This window comes from Netta rufina (genome assembly GCF_964035555.1).
Source record: "Netta rufina genome assembly, chromosome: 1".
Classification (NCBI taxonomy): domain Eukaryota; kingdom Metazoa; phylum Chordata; class Aves; order Anseriformes; family Anatidae; genus Netta; species Netta rufina.
In genome coordinates, this window is record NC_140123.1 from 36,490,318 (window position 1) to 36,512,298 (window position 21,981).

Below are 21,981 nucleotides of genomic sequence, written 5' to 3' on the forward strand. Positions count from 1 at the left end.
TCTTTTTTATTTTTGTGACTGCTCCCCAACTCTATTTCACAGGTGACTGCTACAGTAGTCTGAAGTAAGTTTTGGCAATGCTCTTGAGTCCAATGGATTCTAGCCTCTATGACACATGAACTTAATCAAAAGTTATGTCTTAGAACACATCACAGGACTGCAGAGAGAGAGCCTCTGCTTTCACAGAAGCTAGAAGACCACTTATATGATAATTTTCCCTTGGTAAAATATTTACTGATATGTGAATGAGTAACAGAGAAATATGAGAACAGAAATCACTTTTTCTAGTAATGAAAAGTCAGTTTCATTCTGAAAGCATACCTTTCATATCTTGTATCCTAGTTTATCATTTTACTAAACTCTATACTATATGCAACAGATTTGAAATAGCTTCTTTTTTCAAAACATACTAGATTGTTTTTTTAAACAGTTACCTAATGTTCTTTGTGACTTACTTTCCCCTGTATGTGTTCATCTTTTTCTTCTTCTACTGCTTTATCATCATCATCATCATCATCATCATCATTATTATTATTATCATCATCATCATCATCATCATCATCATCATCATCTTTATTTAGTTACTTATTGTAAGGAAGAGAACTGCACACTTTCCATTCTAGCTCTCTCTTCAGGATTGGACATGTTGAATGACATCACTTCTCTTCACACTGCAGTCATTTACTACTCAGGAGATACAATTCATGTAAAAGCCACATGCTTACGTAGTTGAGTTTTATCATGAAAGGATGAATAAAACACAAGTACGTACAGTATGTTCTCAGCTACCTACTGCAGTAGACTTTAAGTAAATTATTACTATTATTATTATTATTATTATTATTATTATTATTATTTTATCTTAGAAACTAAGCATTGTAGTTTAAGTAACTAGTTCAAAAAAAAATGTAGCTGAAGTGTTAAGTTACGATTTTTGAAAGTGTCAGAGTACAAAAAGGTTGTTATGACTAGTTTGGTGCCTAGGAGAAGAAGTGAAATTGGAACAGTGTAATTTATTATACTCTGAAGTTCCCTCATTCACTTCCTTTGCTGTAAAGGACCCTTATGGTAACCATCCTCAGACATGATGAGTGAGATGAAGTATATCTTATGAGTAAAAGAGCTGTATAGACTGCCTGTTCTCCCCTGCCTCCTGAAGCCACTGTAAATTTAGTATGATGCTAAGGTCTTCTCATAGCATTGTGTGTTGAAAACGTGCAAACAGTTATTATCCAAAGCTCCATTCCTAACTTTGCACAATTATCAGTATGGGAAGGATGTAATAAATGTTTCATTAATTATTTTCTGTGAGTCACTGGGACTAAACGTCCATTTCCATAAATTTGTATATACCTGTAGATGGTAACAGTTCTGCTGCACATGAAATCTTGATAATAAATATATATATATATGTATACATATTTGTCTCAGGGTCTGATGGAGCCTATTTCATTACAATTTCTGATAATTATAACCTCTCTGGCAAATGCTTATACAAGAGTCTCCTTGTTACTTACCAGGAATTGGATTAAAATAGGAAAGCTAAAAAAGTAGAGGAAAAAAACAGTTCAGGTTTGAATGGAAGCTGGTGTTCTGAACCGCTGCCTCTTATGTTTTGGATAGCATATAAAAAGCCTTGCTTTAAGGTTAATCTTTAAACTGACCTCACTATAGTTAATTGTTTCATCCATTACTGTTAGAAGTATTTGTACAGCAATAGAAGAAAACCTTTTTTGTTTGTTTTTTTTTTTAATCTTAAAAAATAGGAAAACACTTCTGTAAAATTTGATAAAATGGTTAAAAACAGACACATATTTTCTTCCTTATAAAGTCCATATATGAACATGATTCAGCTTAAAAGATTTAATTAAATAGTATCCTGAATTTTAGGGAAAATCAGTCTTTGGCTGATGGCCCTTGGAAAAGCAGGAATGCTTCAGATCTTAGGACTTAAAAAAAACCAACAACATAAAAACAAGTTAACAGCATGGTTTTAACTGAAATAAAGCATTAAAGCAAGGAAAACAATTCATACTTTTATTATATCCCTTTTTCAAGCTGAAGGGCAATGAACAATGTGTTTTTCATGTCTAAAGAAATTAAAAGCATTAATGCTTTGCAGTTATTTTTCTGCAGCTCTTGTCTCCTAAACACCTCTTATTCTATCCCTGTACAATCATTTTACAGAAAGTGAACTTGAGGAAGGAAGAGGCATGCCTAAGGTTACAATAAGTCAATGATTCATCACAATAACCAAAGCTTGGTTATTGTGATGAATCAAAATTGAACCAAATGGTTCAAATGAATCAAAAATGAACCAAAATTGGTCTATTTCTCTGCTAAAAGTGGGTAAACAGGAAAAATGATTTTATTCTTGTCAGTATCATATTGGAAGGTCAAAAGAAATAAAAAAAAAAAAAAGAAAAAACAGTATGTCCATCACTGAGGTAGTGTGGTGCAGTATATTGAATCATATCACATGCAAATACTCAGACATGAAATTTACTGCAGGAATTTATTTATGTAAAAAGTAATAATAATTACTTCAGGTTTGGTGAAAGTTAATCCTTCTGGTCAACACTTGTTTTTACATTTAAAATTTTTTCACAAGACTTCATTTATTTTTCTGTATTTTCAGCAATTATTCTCTATTTTCTTTAGACAGTACAATAAAAGAATACAGTTTGTTACTGGGGGGCTCTTTGCATTTGAGCTTAGAAATATACTACAAAACATCAAACACAACATCTTGTCAGACACACAGAATACAGTTCTTAACAAAACCATAAGAGATGTACTATTGGTACATGTTCATTCAATATATTCTTGTCGTTACAAATCTTTCATAAAATCCTAGCTTTGCTGAAGTTTTTAAGTTTGATGCTAAAATGTTGAAAGAATCTTATCCTGAACTTACACTGAGGTATGCAGGTATGATGAGAAATATGGGGATGAAACAAACAGGAAAGAAAGAAATCTGAATATTTATAGTGTTATTCTGGTCTTAAATAACATGTGCACTTATGTATCACCTTTTACACTTTGTAAAAGATTCTCTCTTTTATTTCAGTCCTTTCCTCCCCCACTCCCATGAAATGTTTGTATAATAGAAAATATATACTGTTCCGTGGAAACAAAATATTTCATTCCCTGAAGGTACTAGCAATTTGTTTTTCTGGGAGTCAGAATGCAAACATTCTACTTCTGTTTTTCTTCACCTTAGATCATCTTGACAGTGCTTTACCCTTTCTTGCTAGAAGGACATTTTGGAGATAGGTGAAAACATAGCAGAGTATCCTTACTACAATAGCTCAGTGCTGAGCTGAGCTGACTGATGTGGTTTTGTGGCTCGACTATCAGTCTTTTAGGGACTGGCTGTTGGTCTCATGGTATTGAAAGTTAGAGACTGAAGTTAAAGTCTAGTATTTTACTTACACAACCAGACAAACTTCCCGCCTCCTTTATCTTTGAAAAATGTCCATGGATACATAAATCCAATTAAATATTTCAAACCCATTTCTGCACTCCTTCTCAGTTAAGGTTCATTTCTCAAATACTAGAGTAAAAGCTGACAAATGCAAATATATTCATCTACTCTAACTAAATTACAGTTCAGTTAATAAAATCACACATGGATTAAATTCAGTGCTTCTTTCCTGTTCCTGTAAAAGCATTCTTATCATATAAATACCCAATAATAAAACTTATTTTTACCTCAGAAAACCTTTTAGTACAAATAGCTGGAGACCGTTCTAAGTCTTCAAGCTCTAATATCACACAGAAGAAGAGAGGTCATTTTAAGTACTTTTACAGATTTCTGATCAAGTGGAAAAAAAAAAAACCAAAACACCACCACCACCACGACCACTTAAAAAAAAAAAAAAAAGTCATAAAATGATTGGTGCATGTATTTCAAAGGCACTTGTGTGAAAGCATTATTAGAAAAAGTGACATCAGCATATTTTTCCCATTTATTTCATAAGAAGGATTAGAGAGCATGAAGTGCTTGCATCATTTGAAAGTCATTCAGATCCTCTGAAAATGCACGAATCACACAATTTAATTTACAAAGTCTGCAAATCCTGTCATTCTTTTACTTTATGTCAGATAATCCTATCGTCAGATACATAATTCTGCTTATACTACCTTTTGATTAAATAATTGAGAACAGGCAAAGAAATTTAACCAACACAGCAGATTCATGTACTTTTCTAATCTCATTACTTTTTACCTTTAGCCCTGGATCAATTTTTGTTGAAGATCATATCAACAGAGAGGGAACATTTAAAAATCATTGAAATTTTAAAAATGAAATAACGAGAAAGAAATAGTTATAGACTATCTCATCACTGATTCCCAGCACATTCTTGTGCAGAGAGTTGTACATTACTATAATTCCTCTGTCTTACAATTGGGTACATTTGTAGGTACCTTGGAAACCAGATAAGATTCTGTTCAGATGCTGAGTTTTATTACGATGAACTAATTTAGACTCAAATCACCTCACTCATAAATATTTAATACCATAACGGCTATTTCAGCACTGTTTTTCAAAGCATTTTGTTACATGCTTCAAAAACCTGAAAAAAAATATATTAATGCACATTTATGAAGTAAAATGTTTAAAGTTAGGGAATTTCTATAAATTGCCAGGGAGAAAAACATATAGCATGACCTGAAGGTTTGGGAAAAAAAACTAGCAAGCAGGGTGATTACAAAATACAAGAGTAATTGGTGAAGAGTGATGGTGAACATTTCTGATTTCAGATTATAATAATTATAACATACTTTATTTATAATGCATGTAGTATCTGTGGAACTGCATTTATTAATGAACGGTATGGTGGATATAACAAGATGCTATATCCAAAGGATTTATTTGGTGGGGTTACTTGTGCCAACAGAGTGAACAGGCAAATAAACAGTGTGGAAACTAAAAAGATACCTAAGATATCTTAGAAAGATCTGAGTATCTCATTCAGTTTGAGATCCATGGCAGTGTTATCTGAGTGAAAAACTTGGTATTTGGCCAGAAACTTGCTAAAATATGAACAAAAGAGAAAATTTTACTTATGTTTGAAAACATAGTATGTGCACATAGTCCATCTGGTTCTGCTTCTTACTTGTTTATTTCGATATTTCTTAGTTATTATTTTAGTTGAAAGCAGTCTGTATCATCACTGAAGCAATTCAGGTTATAAGTAGTTAGTGGACTTTACTGAACAGTTATCTGATAGGTTAAAGGGTATTAACCCTCTGTACATGAGGGCTCATGTACATACTCTGCTCTTTGCTCTTAGTCATATGCTTGTTGTATAAGAGAATTTAGATACCTGCATCAGAGGTTATCGGACTATGTTAAACGACGAATGCTTTAAACAGATGAATTGTTGAACATTTCTTTCTTGACTTTCAAACTGAAGAATTGTGAATCATACTATTGACTGTGTTGTTAGAAAGGAACTTTGATTTTGAAAAGTTAGGACATTGCAATATGTAAACCTGACAAAAAGGAACACAAAGTGTAATCTGGAGAAACTTCCCATTAGAAGTACAGGAAGTGATCAAATTTACCAGCTTGGTGAGAAATGAATTGTCAACAGAGAAATTAATTACAGCTGACATTTTTTAGTGCAATTCACTTGCCTAAATATAGAATGTCTTGTGTCATTTGTGACTCCTAAGGATTTCACACTTACGCACACTCCTGTCCTTGTAGGTTCCTTGTCAGTTCTATCAGTCCTGCATAAATGTCTTGGGCAGCCTGAAGAAAAACATGGATGAATTGGAGTGAGTCCAATGGAAGGTCACAAAGATGATTGGGACTTGGAACATATTATGTAGAGGTAGCAACTTAAATGACTGTGTTTGTTCTAGAAGACTTATCTTCTAGAAGACTGAGATCTTTACTACCTTTACTACCCTACGGGAAGGTATGGAGAATATAGACACAGACTCTTCTGGGATGTGTACAGTGACAGATAAAACATACAAGCACAGTTTACAGACAGAGAAATTGTGATCCTGTATTAGGAAAAAAATAAATAAATGTGAGAACAGTAAAACAACCCAGTTGCCCATAGGGGATATAGAATCTCCATCTGTGGAGGTGTTCAAAACTCATCTGGGAAGGGTCTTGAGCAACCTGAACAATATTGAGACAGATGACATCTACAGGTTCCTTCTAATCCAAATTACTCTACAACTCTGAAATGTGCCCTATAAGTTTACAGAGTAGGCAATTGTGTGTCATGATTCATTTAACATGCTTCAGACATCAGCAGTTGGTGAAGAATCAGTCCCTAAAACTACTAATTGTCCTCTATTGGTTATAAAGAGTTACTAGTATAGATGTAGCTTTCTACAATATTAATCCCGTTGGTAGAATCAGCATGGTCATTGAGAAATGACATATAATTTGGAAATAATGGTCCTCCGGGACATTCATCTATCTTTTCGGGATGAATATCCCAGAAGCTCTTCTGTCAGCTCTTCTTTCCAAGTGCTGACAAGGATCCTTCTCCAGTAATAAAGGTTGATCAATCACTAACTTAGTGATTATATTTTTCATCAAGCATATGGAAAGCAACTGCTTAATGCCCTCATCCAGAGGAAATTCAAACCTTCTTGAAAAGGTTCAGTAGGCAATCAGTATAAAGATTCTTCCACTGAACTGGTAACACCATATGAAGTTGAGAATTTATGCAGACTACAAAAGAAAGTTTGATTCTTTGTTCTAGTTTGAACACTTCTGACATTTGAACCACACATAAGATGGAGGGTACCACACAGCTCAACATTATTATTATTATTTTTTTTTTCCCCCATATGAGTTATTTTGAAAACTTCTTTATTTTTTTCTGAACAACCAAAAATTTATAAATGTCCTGTGACTGTCATTGAACTAAATATCCTGACATCCAGCTACAGGTTAATGATCAGATAATGACCAGCATCTATTTAATCTGAATATCTCAGCCAACGAAATAGTACCAATCACAGCAACACTGATTTAATTCAACAGGTAATAGACAATGTCTTTAAGATTTATAATCCAATGAGATACAGAGACTCCTCAGTTTTGGCTAAATTGTTAGAAAGTGTCTCTGCTTTAATGAAAGCTATTGCAGGAACATAAACTCGCTTACCTTTCACCATTCTCTCACTTGCATACTCTGCCCATTTTAGAGAGATTCCTTGTCTTGCATCCATGTTAGTGTCTGTCAGTCCTTTAACTCAGAATTGCTTATTTAAAAAATACACCATCTCACCCAACAGAAGTGCCTCCTTTCAGATCTTGCATCTACCTTGACTACCATTTGAGCTGCTGCAGGCGCCAGACTCAGTTCCAGGACAGAGTTTTCTCAGCTCTACTCCATATCTGGTATTCCTGTATGGATTTCTTCACTACCACAAGACATCTGTCTTAGATGACCATGTTTGGATCAAATCAGTCATCTTCAATTGCCTGTCTTTTTTTCCACTGAATATTGATAGAGCCTAGGCAAGTGGTTTAGCTTTACATGACAATTAAATAGCTAAAGTTAGGGAGATGAATGACACATTTTTCTCTATCAAATTCTAGTCTTGTTGTCACTGCATTTTTTAACAACTGTATGAGTAATGTTCAAAAAATTGATATTTTGAATGTGATTGAACTGAAAAAGTTGAAGAAAAAAAAAAAAGCTCTGTAACAAATTCTTTTGTATTTTTTTGTCACTGAAACTAACTGTAGAAAATACCCCCCCACACAAAATGAGATGCCCAAATAATACTGGAGTGAAATTTGTGCTTTATTTCTACAATATACATTCTTTATTTCTACAATATACATTTACTCAAACCAAACCAAATCAAAACCAAACCAAAACCAAAACACTCTTGAAAAGTTTCTCAGAAATATTTTATTTTGATTCAACTTTCTCCATGTACTACTAATTGCAAGAATATTTGCGAAGTAATGTCAAGTTTTATTTGACTCTTGAGACTGTTAATGAATTATACTCATAACTTATACTCATCAGTAATTGGTTTTTTTTGTAACTTCTCCAATCTTTGCAACATTATTGCCCATTTAAAAACTTAGGTAAACTTTTAGCAAAGTAGATTTGATATTTGCTTGACTTTTGTGGAAGTGTGAAGCCTAGTACAAGATAGTAGGAGGCATACTGACAAGCTGTTGACCCTTCTTTTCATACTTAAGCTGTAACTGTCCCTAATGACAGCAGTGGCTATGAGTGAGTTCACATTATATGACCTGCAAGAAGGCTTCTGATTATTGAGGTCACACAGTCTAATTTTGACCCTATATCACACTAAAATGCAGAGGTTCATTGGATTGTCCCTGTTCATGCCCTAGTTTCAGAGGGTTCCAAGAGATGCTCCAGTCTGAATAACTGCTAGATCAGTATGTTCAAGTATATCTGTCCAGCCACAATTGACAAATTTATTCATTCTTTCCTAATCTGTAACATTCATACTGCTATTCACTTATGAATCACTGTTACTAAGCTACTTAAAAGTATTCACTTATTATCATTAATCTTTCATGAGCAAAAGTGGAGATTTCAGTTATGTGATTTCTGTTTCTAAAAATGGTTATGGACCATCAATAAATAGATCCTCATAACTCAAATAAGAAATAAAAATGTTATATGCATAACATTTGTCAGATTACATGGAAGACAGCAAGCAATTTTTTTTTTTTTCTTTTTACCATGCAGAAAAAAATCCCTCGTTTGTCAGGAATTATGAAAGAAAAGGAATTATGGAGAAAAGCAGGATGGATACCAGTTTGCTTCCTGTTCCTTACCTATGCCAGTTAAGCCAATGTCATTTTAGGATCTAGGTACTAGAGTGTTTTCTTCTCAGAACTGGCTGAGAGGCCGTTGATATATAAGAAGTCATCATTACCCTAAACTCTGTTAACTTGCATAATGATAAAACTGGTGTAGCAAGCTTCTTGTCCTGTCCTTGATCCTTAGAATGTTTTAATCTTGCTGAAAATTAGTCTCTGAAAATTAGTTGCTGAAACAGGGCTGCAGATTATATAATCAGGTATAAAATGCTTTAAAACGTGCAGCTTGAAAGTTTCATAGTCTCTTATTTCTCACAGGCATGTAGAGTTGGAAGATACCTCCAGCATTTTTAAGTCCAGTTTATTCCTTCAAAGGAACCATCTAATCCAATCCCTCGTACAAAGTTTATGAGATTGCTTAAAAGAAGTCTGCTCGCAAACTGGAAACTGGTTTTGAATGTAACTTCCATTATATGAAAAATTATTGCAATTTTTCCAACAATGACAGAAATGTATTCTTGGTTTTCTATACATCTTGTAAAAAATATGGTTCTTTTCTTTGCTTGGTATTTTCCCCAGCAATTTACATAGCAATCCTACTCCCTTTTGTTCTTCCTTTTGCCACAGTAAGTAAACCATGCTCTTTTGTCTGCAACTTAGGAAGGTAAGACACATTTACCATTCCCAATATGTTGTTAAATATTCTTTTATAGCTGTGAAGTCTAAGCTAAGCTTTCTTAAGGATAGCTGACCAAAACTGTATATGGTGTTCTACATATAGTTTAATGAGTGCCTTATTTCATATCTGTTTTAATTGGAATGCTTTCTAGTTCATATTGCCTTTATTTTGATCCTGCACTGCATTTTTCCAAATACTATGCTATATATCCTTCCTTTCATATTCAAATGTCCTCAGCACTTAGTAGATTAGCATACTTTGTCCTAAATGCATGACTGAAATTTTATTTTACTTTTCCTCCCCTTCCCTCCCCTCCCCTCCCCTCCCCTCCCCTCCCCTCCCCTCCCCTCCCCTCCCCTCCCCTCTCCTCTCCTCTCCTCTCCTCTCCTCTCCTCTCCTCTCCTCTCCTCTCCTCTCCTCTCCTCTCCTCTCCTCTCCTCTCCTCAGCATTCAGTGATGTGATTTCTTGAGTGTCATTAAAAAGAAATAAATATACTAAACACATTTATTTTTCACAGTGTTCCATGAGGCTTTTGTTCTAGTAACCTTCATTTTCCAACTTCCAATTCTACCTTGAATTGCTGTCTTCTCAAGTTCAATGAATAATTTCTCCTGTGGCAACATGTCATCTGCTTCACTGAAGTCCAGACAGGTTTCATCTACTACATTTCCCTTCTCTGAAAAAGAGGTGTCAAAGAAAGACATATAGCTCACATGATCTTTCCTTATTACAGTCTATCCCATTTACCATTTACCTTCATGTCTCTGATTATTCTTTCCTTCCAAATACCTTTGAAAGCTTTGCATACTTTTAAGGCCTGTTTTGTTATTGTCCAGATCATCTCTGTTCATTAACTGTGAATGCTATTCTTTGATAATTTAGATCTACGTCTAATGATGCATTTTTCAAAAAATGTTGCCATTACATCGGCTTGCAATTTCATTTGCAAATTATTTCAGGAAAAGACAATATTTTACCCCTGACTGGATTGCTTGAATTTACTGTCATTTCAAATATGGATCTTTTCATTTTTTTACTCTTACCTCCTTTTTGATACAACATTCAATATTGTTATTCGTATTGAAAACTAAAGATTTCATTTAAATTTTAGAACATTCCACAAGTAATTTAAATCTCTATTTCAGTTCTCGGTGTATAAAGGGCATTTCCTTTCTTTTTCTCTTTTTCATCTTATTTTATTTTCAAAAGCCTTAAAATTATTATTCTTAAAACATGCTGGGTATCATTTGTGTGAACTAGGAATGGAATAGGAACAACTTCCAGGATGAGTCACATTGTATTTTGAAAAATAAATACATGTAGTGTGTTTACGTGACAAGGTTTTGGTACCAGAGAGGCATAGGGGTGGCTTCTTCTGGAGAATAATCCAGAAGCTGCCCCATGTTAGATAAGGGCCCTGCCTCTGGCCACAGCTGAGCCAATAAACAATGTTGTTTGTGCCTCTGTGAGAGCAGATTTAAGAAAGGGAAAAAAAAAAAAGCTGGGGAACATCAGCTGGGAGAGAGAGGAGTGAGAACCAGCCATGCAGACCCCAAGGTCAGTGCAGCAGGAGGGCAGGAGCTGCTCCAGTCACACAGCAGAAGTTCCCCTGCGGCCTGTGGAGAGGCCCCTGGTGGAGCAGGCTGTCCCCCTGCAGCCCATAGGTCCCATATGGAGCAGATCTCCACGCTGCAGGCTGTGGAGGAGCCCCCGGTGGAGCAGGTGGATGTGGCCTGGAGGAGGCTGCGGCCCATGGGGAGCCCCCTCAGGAGCAGGCCCCGGGCTGGAGCTGCAGCCCGTGGAGAGGAGCCCACGCAGGAGCAGGGGGTCTGGGGGGAGCTGCTGCCCATGGGGGACCCGTGCTGGAGCAGTTTGCTCCTGGGGGATAGACCCCATGGTACGGAGCCCTGTGGAAGCAGGAGAAGAGAGTTACTGAAAAGGCACCGTGGAGACAAAGTGCTATAGACTGCACACAAGTTTCCTCCTCCCCTTGGCGGGGCACAGACAGCAGCTCCCTGGGGCAGGCACAAACACACACCTCCAGGCCCACCAGCACATGCACACTCGTGGATGCCCCAAGCGCCCACACAGCCCACCCAGCACCCCTGTTCATATACCAGCCCCTCTCACCCACCCTACGTGTCCCCTGCTTGACAGTTTGTCAGTGAATGCACACACACACCCCACACACCCGGTTTGGGACAGACTCAGACACTGTCCCCAGCAGCCAGCACCAGGCACATAGGCTGTGAGCTGTGACCCTGCTCCAGCTGCCAGCACAGAGCCCCTCACTTGGCTCACTGACCTCCCCCCAAAGCAGCAGGTCTGGGGACAAACACCACTCCCACCCCACACACTTCAGGAACCGATGCTGAGACCCCACTGGCTGCAGCTGCTGCCACCACAGGGCAGGGCACCCACACCCACCCAGGTCTGGCTCCAGCAGCTGGCACCCACTCTTCTCATGCCCAGCCCCTGGTAGCTGGCACTGAGCATTTTCAGCACACACACAGAGCATAGAGAGTCAGTTTACACAGAAAGATAGTTAATAATAATAATAATAATAATAAACAGTTATAATAAAGATTTAATAAGACAAGACAAGCGGTGAACAGGTGCAGGGGTCAGCCTGATAAACATACCGATCCACCCTGTTTTACATAACTGGCTCTTTTTTTCTCCTTTTCTGTCTACCCCACTTTTTCCTCCCTGCTCCCCCTTTTCCCTCCCCTTCCCCTCATGGGTTTGTACAATTCCTCATAGACTCCTCAAAGACTGCCCCCACCCTGGTTTACAATCTTATCTGTTGTCCAGGTTGATCTTACTGGAAGTGGCATCTGTGGTTTCTCGATAACCCATAAGTTATCTATGTGTCTGGGAGGCTTATTTCTTTTCATTGTCTCCTATGTTTGTTTTATCAGGTCTATGTCTCTGTTTATTTTGTTTCTGGCTTTTCCTTCTTCCCCTAGTTTCTTATTTGACAAGAAACCCAATCAAATAACCTTTCTGGAATAAATGTTCTCATAGTCTCACATTTCCTCAACAATTAGTCTGACTGGCCAGGTTTGGTTTCCTGTCACTGCCTCCCTTATCATTTGTTGTTCAGGTTTGTGTCCCTTGAGTTCTTGTTTATGACTCCTTTCTTTTCTTGTTATCTCTTTATTTTTTATGCATTTAAAAAAGCCCTTGACTCAATACTAATAAAGGAGCAGACACTATCCTTCTGAAGATTTCTGAAGGCTGATCTTACTAGCAGAGGCTGAGGCAAGGAAGACATTGAGTACTTCATCTCGTTTCATATCCTTTCTCACTACATCCCCCAACCTATTAATGAGAGGATCCAGCACTATTCTTCTTGTTGCTGGTGATTTGTCTGTAAAGGCCCTTCTTGTTGCCCTTCACATCCTTCACCAGGTTCAATTGCAGGTAGGTTTTGGCATTCCTAGCTGTAGCCTTGCGTACTTGGACAATGTCTCTATATTTCTCTATATTTGTCCCAGCTCACATGGTCCTGCTTCCAACTCTTGTATGTTTCAGTTCTACATTTGAGTTTTCAGTATTTCCTTATTCATCCATGCAGGCCTCTTGCCATTCTTGCTTTAGTTCCTGTTCTCTGGGTTGAACCATTCTTAAGCTTGGAAGAGGTGATTCTTGATCCTTCCACCCAGCAGGTCTCAATCATCTACGTTGGAAAACACTAGACTGCTACTGTATTAACTAGTGTTTTTTTGAAAAATTTCCTCAGTACCTGTAAAGGGTTAGCATATGCCACAGAACATTCTCAACAGTCAGTTTGCACGCTGTCTTACTCTACCATAGGGTGAAAAGTGTTTAACAAGATACAGGTCATCTCATACCATCTGTTCTCTGTGCCACAGAATTGTCCCAGGCACATTTGGCTTACTAGAACTGACATAGCAACAATATTTGAATTTTCTGCTCTTTATCTTCTTTGATTGTTCATTGTTTTCACCCCTACGTTTTTGCACTGCTGCTCATTTTTTCATTAATTCTTAGAAATCCATTGGATGGTTCATTTGACAGATTTCATTAGCCAATGTTGCACTTATAGCTGGATACATGGACTCTGATGATACTGACAAAGAGAAATATTATTATGTCCCTTCATCTCTAAGGGCACCTGGTGTAGACTGTCTAATATCTGTGGTGCCTAAGGCTGATTTGCAGAGCAGCTGCATCCATGCTACATTGCACTTAGCCCTCTAGGCCCTATGTTGTAGCTTTTTGCTCTTACAAAGTAGTTATCAGTTTCTGTGCTTTTTCAGCTCAATGTGTCTGCAATAATGTGGAGGTTGGATTTCAGCCTACCAGAATAGTGTTTTCATAGCACAACACTGTTCCAAATCCTCATTGTTGCATGAGATAAACCTGTGATCCTCAAGGGTGCAAAACCCCAAGTGACTATTCTGAGCAAAGTAGCCAAGTTCCAAGTTGTGCAGTTCAATTCTGGTTTTGTTTTGTTTTCTGGATGGTGCCCAAAACAGTATCTCAGAGCTGTGTTCAGTCTTTGTCCTAGAGTGGACTACCTAGAGTGGTCTAAACAAATACATTAAGTGGAATTCCAGGGGCTCAGTTTGTGGACTTGCTTCCAATCCTTCCCCTCCTCCCCCCCCCCTTTTTTTTTTTTTTTTTTAGTTTCAACATATTCATAGAATGCCAAAGGAATTCATATAGATTATTTACTATCTATAGTCAGCTGCTTGGTCAGACAAATTTAAGTCTTCCTCGTGGTTATGAAGTTTAGACTGGACAGTGGAAGGTTGATGGGCTACAAACTAAGGTGATGCTTTAAGTAAGATGTTATGATTAATAAGCTGTTGGTGTCAGGCACATAGAAAGAGGATAACAGAAACATCTGCCCTCAACTTTCTAACCAAGAATAGCTAGGAAGGTTATCTAGCTTATATTCAAGGGGCTGAAAAACTAGTAGATTCATCATTTCCAAGTCAGAGGGTATTATGTTTTCACTGGAAATATGTGGAATTCTTTTAAATGCAATTTGAATGTTAGACATAACATTTAGGTAAGATGTAGGGTTGAGATTCAAGAATTCGTATCACTTTGATCTGTGGAGAGTGTTAAAGTATTTTGCTCCAAACAGACCAACAGTGAAGATTAACTTCCTCAAGGATCACATTTACTAGGAATTCTTTTCTAGTAAATGCGATTTGCTTTTTTTTTTTTTTTTTTTTTTTTCCCCACATACCTTATTTATTCTTGCCTCCATTTTACAGGTCCCTCTCCATTACATACTTTCTCTTACTCTTTGCTTACCAAACCAAGAGCTACCATATTGAGCTGTGCTCCATAATGGGCAATTTCGAGTTCCCTTAAGCTGCTATCAGAAGTGCTTCTGGAGACTGAACAGGAATTCAGATAGTGAACTTTTCTATGATACTGACTCGAAATATTCCATGGAGTAAACAGGTACTTTATGGGTTTTTCCTCTCCCAATACATATTCTATTCTATTCTATTCTATTCTATTCTATTCTATTCTATTCTATTCTATTCTATTCTATTCTATTCTATCATAATATATCGCATCGTATTGTATCGTACTATATTTATCGTATCATATCTCATCTCATCATCATATCACATCACATCACATCACATCATATCATATCATATCATCTATCTGCTGCTGTATGACCATTGAAAAAATTACAAATTACCTGTGATACTCATCTCTCTCATAATATATTCTTTATCCACTCTTCCATTTCTCTCTTTACTTCCTCCATTCTTCCTCTACAATCCGTTTTCTTATCTTTCTCTTAATGGGAAAGTATTTTGCCACCTATCTGGGTAAATATATTATTTGTTTCATAGACCTGATGTATATATATTTGATGTACAATTAATATTGGACCATATGTTCTACAAAAAATATTTTTTCTATCTTTTCACTCACCATCCCCCAGTATCATTAACAGCATTTTAATAAAGATGTATGTTCCCAATATATAATGCTATTCCAGTTTCAATGAGATGCAAATTTCTTAATTGAAAGCAAACTAAAAACAGATTTCTGGAGCAATATTTTTATGAGATATTTTATGAAAAAATTGGAGTTATTTTTGTGATTTAAAAAGGGTTATAAATAAAGCCACAGATCTCTTTAACTTTGTATCATCTTCCCATAGAGAAGCTTGAGGCAAAAATAGCTTAAAAACTCTCTGTCTCCTCTGTTTCATGTTAAATGACTTCATGCTCTGCACATTAAGAGGTGTAGTTTCCTTTTCCTTTTATTGGTAATAGCTCTTGAAAGAATTCTAAATAACATTGTATGGTCTGAGCAAATGTACACAGACTACAATCCTCATTCATATTCACAGCTCATGCCACAAAACAAGCTAAATAAAAACAAGGAAACACAGCACTACACATAAGAGTTGCTAAGGAAAGGATGGCTTTCATTCTTTGAAGTCACTTACATTGCTGCCATCTCCAAGCTTTTATTAATATTTATTTTATATAGGAGATTTACACGTGGATCAGCAGAAAAACAGGTATCTTACTTTATTGCATTCTGATAGTTTTATCTAGTTGACAATGGCATGTGGAATTATACCCTGGAATAGTATGATTCTGCATAATTGTTTCTTGCAATTATCTCTAGTGATTAAATCACCAGTCGTAGCTTACCTTGTTTTAAAATGCTTTAATACTACTTGTTAATTTTATCAAACAATTCACATAGGATAAATGAATAATAAATCCATAACGAGAATGACAGTGAAAAACTGTTAAGCCTGTCTGTCTGAGCACTGTACAGATAGGGAGTGACAAGTTCAAAGTTTTGTGTATAATCCTAGTGCATAAGTGTTTGTAATCTCTAACAATATATACATTATAATGCAAACCAATTTCTTAGAAGAGTATCTGTACTTTTATGTTACTGGTGTTCCATATGTATTATTATTTTTGTTATTTTTTGTTGTTGTTATTTTTATTTTTATAATAACAATTATTATTATTAGTCTTCTGCATTTAAACTAAAGTATGTTTAAGGATATATGCCTTGTAAGACACACCTTTTCTGACATGTTCTTTTTTGTCCGTGGTACATATTTCAATAACATTACCCCTCAACTGGCAAATCATTCTATTCAGTAAAACCCTAAAACATGAATAAAAGTTTCCTTAACTTCAGTAGAAATTAAGCAGATGTTTCAGACTAAGCACTTGCCAAAATGCCTTGTGGAATGGGATTTTAATCAGCAACTGTGCTATATGTTTTCTTTCTAGAAGTATAGATTTCTTTCAATCTAATTGAGAGGGTGAGCAAGTTAGCTAAGCTAATTTAGTAGCATATGTCTGAACAGTGCCAATTTTATTAGGTGCTTTTTAGGAGCTATGTCCATTAACTACCAAACTAATAGCCTGATCCTGAATACATTTCTTATGGAGAAGAAATATTCCCATGTACTCATGTACAAAAGTAACACCAAAGTAAATGCAGACCTTTGTAGGATCAAATATTTATTTATCTCAAAGTTGCTGGCATATGTACACTCTTACTCTATATAACATACTTAATCTGCAGTGACTTGTGACAATTGATTAGGTGTTTTTCATTCCATGATTTCTAAGAACACTTAATTTTTTATTCAGCAATCTCTAAGTTGTAAAAGCTGGTGATATAATATCTAGGGTCTGTTTACAAGCAAGAAATACGCATGATAATCAGTGTCAGTCACAGTGAAGTTCCTATCAACATGCTTTTAAAACTGCCCCTATAAACCATATTACTGCCTAGTAAGCTGGGTCTCTAGCAAGGCTTCTAACTCTGGGAGAAATGTACTAGGGGGAGAAACCATTCAAAAAGCATCTTCATATGGGTCTTTCTACTTTCTTTTTAGTAGCTGGGATGAGAATCATCTTTGAATTTTGATACCTACACAGAAATCTAACTTAAATTTTATATTTCCAAATCTGGTGGCAAATAGCTTTCCCTTGAATTCTTCATGATCTGTAGGACCGTGTACACATTACTGTGCAAATAAGTTCCTAGTAGCAGCACTAGTTTACTTTATGTACTTGGGGGAAATATATACTGAAACGAGGGTATTGTATGCATTCTAAGAAGGTATACTATTATGAAATCAAAATAAATTTCCTAGCCTTTCATAAAGGATTTAATGAAACATCTCATGCTGCAAAATTTTAGTCCCTGGTTTTTGATTATTTTGATGCAAAGTTGATAAATTATGGTGAAGTATATCCACCCAGATTTAAAGAGGAAAAGTATATTTTGTTGTTTAACTCTTATTAAAATGTAATGGTGAGTATTACTTTCTGCTAAAAGAGAAGAAAAAATAAAAGAGAAAAATCAAGGAGTATCTTTTTCTAAAATGAAGATGCAGCTCATTTGTGACTTATTCTCTACTGAACGCAGGAACTACAGTTTGAAATGTTATGTCATGTGTTATATTGAATACCAGGCTAGATACACACAGATATTTATTGATCTCAAAATTTATAAAGCCTGAAGACAAAAAACAAACAAACAAACAAACAAAAAAAAAACTGTCTTTGCTCAAAGTTGGGCTACATGTAGCATCTCCCCAAATTATAAACATTTTGGAAAGCTGCATCTCATGAAACTAAGAATTCAGAGTTAAAAGAGTGCAGCATTCTACTAATGATGTCTAATGCCAGTGATTATTGTCTTAAATAATAACTAATATATCTTATCTGCTGCATTCTAATCTTAAAAGCAGATTGTAAACTTTAAATAAACAGTTTTCACAAGAGTGCTGTTAAGAAGAAAAATATAACTATGTTCATTTAATTTGTTCTTTGTGTGCAGGTTGCTTTTAAATGTTAACAGGACATGGAAAAGAGCTGAACTCCACTAGTCAGCTTCCTGGAAGACCTTACTGCCCTTTTCACACAACTGAGCATATGTTCTGCCTGGGGTTTGACTCTAATATTCTGTTTTGAAAAATCTCTCTCTTGCCCTATCATCTCTTTCTTTTCCATTCCTTCTGATGTTGTTATTGTTCTCTACAGACTTGCTGGTAATTTATGATGAGAGATGGGAGCTATGTCTTCTATACTGAGAATTTCCAGTCACCTTACAAAATGGAGGTTTTCCTTAATTTGCTCTTTCTTTTCCCTTTGTGGAAGAACGATTTAGTCACTGCAATTTTCCTCAGTGAATATCTTCCTGCAATTAGATGATTCCATTTATTGTTGACTACAGTCAGGTGGTGACTGGGCCATTAAAGCTGAAAGAGGTTTTTTTGGCTCATTAACCAAAATGGACACAAAAGGTGTTAAGAAAAAATGTTTCATTTCCACTAGGCCAGTCTCTATAAAAATGACCTTTTAATAAGAATTAGCAGATAGTTTTGCAGCTAGTAAGCCAAAGAAATCTTCAGAATTTATTGATAGTCCTTGAAAATTTAATGGTACTTAACAATCTGTAGTTGTCTTAATTTGGATAAGACCCATGTAAGACCTTGTTGACCTTGTTAATTGGAATCCCTGAACAGCTCTTGAGGAGAAAAGCCAAAACCAGAACTTGGTATAAACATTTAATTTTGGCAGAATAGTGTGGTTATATCTAAATCTAAGCCTTTTGTCAACTGAGACACTCGTTGTTTTCTGTCACTGTGCTTGGATCATGTTAAGGAAAAATGAACTGATGAGCAAACGTTACTGAAATGGCTTGGCTAGCTAAGGGAACAGCTGCTGCCTCTGACTTATGATATATCCTTAGCCCACATGCCTTTAAAACTCTTCTACATATTACTTCCTAGAATGGCATGCTTAGGGGTAGAATCCAACGCAGATTGGATTGTTTGAGAAATTAGAGTCAAATCGCCCAAGCATTTAGCCATTTGCTTATGGGTACTTCCAAAACTCTAAATGGTCTTTAGCTTGATAAATAAATAAATAAATTGCCCAGTTTTGTAAAATTGTGTGAAAAACTGTACATCCAGTTATTTTTATGAAAAACCTAGTCTATTGAAGTTTCATACTAGGCTTATCATTGTGACATTTGAGCACTTACATCATCCAAAATCACTAAAAGACTGTAGAAAATAAACAATAAATACAATAAGTATGAACCACAAGGGCTCAGCAGCATGAAGTAAAAAAAAAAATAAAATAAAAAAGTCAGAAAGACTTTATTGTTGAAACATTGAACTAAGGAATTAATTCCTTAGTTCAAGAACAAGAGTCGAAGACTAGAAGAACTAGTCTTCGACTAGAGTCGAAGGGGGAAGGGGCTAAAACCAGGCGCGCCGGTGATGACCTAAGGGATGGTACGCTAGAATCAGAGGGGCTGTGTGCCAGTGAGGTCCTTCGGTCAGCTCCACAAGGTGCTGAGTGTAAGGAGACGCACTTGAAATGCTTTTACACGAACGCACGCAGTATGAGGAATAAAATAGATGAGCTAGAAGTCCTGGCCCAGTCCCGCAACTACGACATCATCGGCATAAGCGAAACCTGGTGGGACGAGTCCTGTGACTGGGGTGTTGCGATAGATGGTTACAGGCTCTTCAGGAGGGACAGGCAGGGAAGGCGAGGTGGTGGGGTGGCGATGTATGTGAAGCAGGGGCTGGACTGTGTGGAACTTCAGGTCGGCGATGGCAAAGTTGAGAGCCTCTGGGTAAGGATCAAGGGACGAACGAATAAAGGGGATGTCGTTGTGGGAGTCTATTACAGACCGCCTGGCCAGGACGATAGCGCCGATAAATTATTCTTTACAGAACTAAGAGAGGCCTCGAGATTAACTCCCCTTGTCCTTATGGGGGACTTCAACTTGCCGGACGTTAACTGGGAGTGCCACACAGCTGACACAAGCAAGTCCAGGAGGTTCATGAAGCACCTAGATGATAACTTCTTGGTGCAGGTGCTAAGGGAGCCAACTAGGAAAGGTGCCCTCCTAGACCTGTTGCTAGTAAACAGAGAGGGTCTGGTGGGAGATGTGGTGATTGGTGGCCGCCTCGGCCATAGCGACCATGAAGTGGTTGAGTTCAATATTTATGGTGACAGAAGGAAAAGTGCCACCAAAACCTCATCCCTAGATATGGGGAAAGCGGACTTCAGGCTGCTCAGGGAACTAGTCAGCAAGGTCCCCTGGGAAACTGCTCTTGAAGGCCTCGATGTCCACCAGTGCTGGTCACTCTTTAAGCGATGCCTCCTAGAAGCACAAGATCAGGCAATTCCAAAATATCGCAAGTCAGGCAGGCAGGGAAGGAGGCCGGCGTGGCTGACCAGGAATGTTCTAATGGAGATTAGGCGGAAACAGAGAGTGTTTTGCTACTGGAAGGAGGGCCAGGCGTCATGGAAAGAATACAGGGATGCTGTTCGTGTTTGTAGGGAGAAAGTTCGAGTGGCCAAAGCACAGCTAGAGTTGAAGCTGGCTGTGTCTGTGAGAGAAAATAAAAAGGGTTTTTTTAGATATGTAAATGGAAAAAGGAGAACTAAAGAATACATAGGGCCGCTCCTTGATAGGGAAGGTCTCCTCACAGACGATGACATAGGCAAAGCAGAGACGCTTAACGCCTTCTTTGCCTCTGTCTTCAATGCCGATGATGGGCTTCGGGACCGAGGGTGCCCTGAGCTGGAGGACCGGGATGGTGGGGATGACAAACTCCCAACTGACCCTGAACGTGTGCGGGATTTGCTACTCCACCTGGATCCCTACAAGTCCATGGGTCCGGATGGGATTCATCCCCGGGTGCTGAAAGAGCTGGCGGATGTCATCGCGGAACCTCTTTCAATTATTTTTCAACGATCCTGGGAATTTGGAGAGGTCCCGGTAGACTGGAAGCTGGCAAATGTTGTGCCAATTTTCAAGAAGGGTCAGAAAGAAGACCCTAGCAATTACAGGCCTGTCAGTCTCACGTCAGTGCCTGGTAAAATCATGGAGAAGTTGGTTCTCGGACTTATTGAGGCGCACCTGGGGGACAGAGCAGTCATTGGTCCCAGCCAGCATGGGTTTGTGAAGGGTAGGTCCTGCCTAACTAACCTGATTTCCTTTTATGATAAGATCACCCGTATGGTGGACCAAGGGAAACCAGCTGATGTGATTTTTTTGGACTTCAGCAAGGCTTTTGACACGGTTTCCCATAGGATCCTACTGGACAAAATGTCCACCATACAGCTAAATAAAAACATCATACGATGGGTGAGCAATTGGCTAACGGGCAGGGCCCAAAGGGTTATGGTAAATGGGGCTGCGTCAGGCTGGCGGGCGGTCACCAGTGGGGTCCCTCAAGGCTCCATTTTAGGGCCGGTACTTTTCAATATTTTTATAAATGATCTGGATGTAGGAATAGAGGGTATTTTGAGCAAGTTTGCTGATGACACCAAACTTGGAGGAGTTGTGGACTCAAATAAGGGCGTAAAGGCCTTACAGAGGGATCTGGACAGGTTGGAGAGCTGGGCGATCACCAACCGCATGAAGTTCAATAAGAGCAAGTGCCGGGTCCTGCACCTGGGACGGGGAAACCCTGGC